This window comes from Gopherus flavomarginatus, chromosome 2 (assembly GCF_025201925.1).
Source record: "Gopherus flavomarginatus isolate rGopFla2 chromosome 2, rGopFla2.mat.asm, whole genome shotgun sequence".
NCBI lineage: Eukaryota > Metazoa > Chordata > Testudines > Testudinidae > Gopherus > Gopherus flavomarginatus.
This window is the reverse complement of record NC_066618.1, coordinates 133,018,228-133,021,475: the sequence shown is the minus strand read 5'-3', so window position 1 is coordinate 133,021,475 and position 3,248 is coordinate 133,018,228. Positions and strand designations below refer to the sequence as shown.

The window sequence follows — 3,248 nt, the reverse complement described above, 5'->3', positions numbered from 1 at the left end:
AACAACTGGAATTGATCACTCAGTGAGAACAGAACTGGAGTGTAGTGAGAAACCCATCTCAAGCAAGTAGTTGTGGCTGAGTGGTTAAGATGATGGATTAGAAATCCATTGGGGTCTCCCTGCACAAGTTCAAATCCTGCCAACGACAGAGGAAGTTGTGGTCCCTTAGTTTCAACAGAGGTGGGTCTTGTCCCACTCTCAAGCTGTGGCTACACTACTGGGTAATGTGGCTTTAAAGTGTTTGAATTAAACGGCTGTTGCATGTCCCCACTCTGCTCATTATGTTACCAGAGCACATCCAGGCTAGACTCTTGGATGGCCAAAGAGAGTAGTGCATTGTGGGTAGCTGTGCAACTGGCTGGAGGTGCTTTGGGAAGGGTTTGAAATGCCTCACAGGCTGGTACAGCATCACATGATGCAGGTTTCTCTATCCCATTGTTCATAGGAATCCTACTAGATTGTCAACTGCAATGTGTTTGTGTGTGGAGGGGAAGAGTGAGTGAGTGTGTGGCACACTGTCTCTAAGTTCAGACAGCTGCTACAAGCAACCAGTCCTGAGGCAGGGGGAAGGGGCACAACCCCAACCTCAGCCCCTGCTTCCCTCACTGGCTCAGCTCAGCACAGCAGCCTCTGTGACACGCACACACTGCTGCCTGCTTAGCTCTGTGTCAGGGGTGCTGGAACAGGGGGGTTAGAGGGCCATGGCCCCACCACTCTTTACTGGCTGTTAGGACAAATGATGGAGTGAGGGGAAGGGTGGAGTCTTGGGGGGAAGAGGATTTCTGTGGGTGTGGCCTCTGGGGGAGGGGTGGTGTGAGTGTGGGTCCTTGGGGAAGGGTGTCATGGGAGTGCCACAGTGCAGACAACGGTGCCCCCCCACACACTGTAAGGAAGCTTCCGCCCCCCCGTTCTGTGTTTATAGTGCAGGAGAGAGCAGCCTTCCACGGCAGTGATTTGCTCCCCTTGGCTCGGGCAGGGAGGCTCAGGCGGCGATTTAAAGGGCCCGGGGCTCTGGCCTCTGCAGGGAGCCCTGGGCCCCTTAAATCACCAGCTTGGGGAAGCCAGGCTGGGCTGGCACAGTGTACCCATTCTTGCCAGTACCACACACTGGAACGTACTAGTTTTTGTTAGTAATACAGGAAATGGGGGGCTAATCCTGAAAAGCTTCTTTGATGTAACTTACCCCCCTTGGCCTAAAATGTCCTGATGTAAAACTTGACTCCAAAGGCTGGGGTGGGGGAATGTGTGTGAGAAATAGAGCAGAGGAGAAAACTGACCCAGTGTTGATTTGAATGATTTGTATTTCAAAAGTAACTTATTTTGATTGGCTTCCAAGTCAATTTCTGTGTAGGTGTGTTAGCAAAAAGAAGGTCAGAGAAAGTGTGGGCCCCTTACTGAATGGGGCAGGCAACCTAGTGACAGATGATGTGGATAAAGCTGAAGTGCTCAATGCTTTTTTTGCCTCGATCTTCACAGACACTGGCAGCACAGTAGGGGGAGGAGGTGAGCAGCCCTCGGTGGTGAAAGAAAGATTAAGGACTGTTTAGAAAAGCTGGACATGACCAAGTCCTCAGTTCCAGATATAATGCATCTGAGGGTCCGGATGGAGTTGGCAGATGTGACTGTAGAGCCGTTGGTCATTATCTTTGAAAACTTGTGGTGATTGGGGGAGGTCTCGGATGGTTGGAAAAAGGCAAATCTAGTGCCTATATGTCTCCACTGCAATTTGAGTCTTGCAGTCCAAGCCCCATAAGCCTGAGTCAGCTGACCGGGCTTTGAGACAGGTGCCCTGGGTGTCTTAATCACAGTATAGACATAACATTAGGCTACATCTACAGTGCAATGAAGCAGCAACGGCTGGCCCCTGTCACATTAATCAGAGTCATGCAGCCTGGGCTGTGAAGTTACAGTGTCCGTATCTCAGCTCAGGCTCTGTACCCTGCTCTAGGAGCCCAGAAGGTTAGGAGAGAGTTTAGCGAGTGGAAATGGTAAAACCGCAATGAAGTATGGACTCATGGCATTTCTCCATTGTTCTATCTGCTTTGGGGCAGGGACAATGACACGTCCAGCTGCATTTGTTATTTCAAAGGGCAGTTTAGGATTTTCATTCTCACCCATGCTGCACAAAGCAGGACGCAACCCTTGGTGTAAACTAAACGAGCTGCCCACAGATTCTGGCAGCCACAATGAGCCTTTTGGTGTGACAGCTCAGACCTGCCCCTGTCCCAAAGGGAGGGGGTCATCTGTGATGGGCTGGAACACTGACCTATCAGCTCTTAACTCCCAAACTTTCAGAAAGTCTATTATCAATGCCTGTGAGCGTAATTTAAACCATAAGAACAACCATACTGGACTAAAGCTGCATCTAGCTCTGTTTTGCCCCAAGAGTTACTCAGCAAGGCACCACTGGGAGTTGAACCCAGGATCTCCTGTTTACAAAACAGGCTCTTTAGCCAGCTAAACCATGGTGCCTGCCTGTGCCTAAGACGCACTCTCTGTGCACACCTGACTCCCTGCCATGACAAGCTTTGCATGTGTTTGGATTCTGCAAAGCAGAGGAGCAGGTGACATTTTCCTTACAAGCTCTGTGTGCGTAAATCTTTGGCCAGGTCTGCACTACAAAGTTATTTTAACATTAGGTGTGTGAAAAACACACAACGCTCCCTCGCTCGGCACCCTTCCCCTCTGTCCCAACCCACAGCCCTCCTATTCCCAGTGCCCCTCAATCCCAACCTGGACAAGAGGCCTAGAGCTTTTTGCAGCAAACTTAAAGCGACAAATTGTCAGTGTAAATGCTGCTGTTCATTATATCACCATAACTGGCCTCCTCCAGTATCCCACAATGCCCGCCGTGAACTCGCCTGCCCTGCATTGCTGCTACAGAGGCTGGGCCCCTCCCCTTTCATAGCTCCAGAACGTTCTGACAGCTGAGCTGCTAGCTACACTGGCATTGGTTTGCTATAACTGCATTGCTTGGGGGAGTGTAAATTTTTTATCCATCTAAGTAATGTAGTTACACCAACCTAATTTTGTAGCGTAGACCTGTCCAAATAAACAGTCACACACCTTGGGAGTAAACGTTCCTCTGCTCCTCTGCTTTACAGAATCCAAACATGAGAAAAGTTTATCAGGGCTCAATGGGGATTGGCAGAGTCAGGTGTGGGCAGACACGATGCTTTAAGTAACAGCAGGCACCATGGTTTAACTAGTTACAACCCCTGTTTTGTAAACAGGAGATCCTTGGTTCA

The 3,248-nt window shown here is 49.8% G+C and overlaps 1 non-coding gene across 1 annotated transcript; it reads right to left on the bottom strand.

The window, feature by feature from the left end:
• Window positions 1-2,398: 2,398 nt before the first annotated feature.
• On the bottom strand, window positions 2,399-2,472 carry TRNAT-UGU (transfer RNA threonine (anticodon UGU)). The gene has a single exon. It is a non-coding gene; the product is annotated as a tRNA-Thr (tRNA).
• Between the last annotated feature and the right edge of the window lie 776 nt (window positions 2,473-3,248).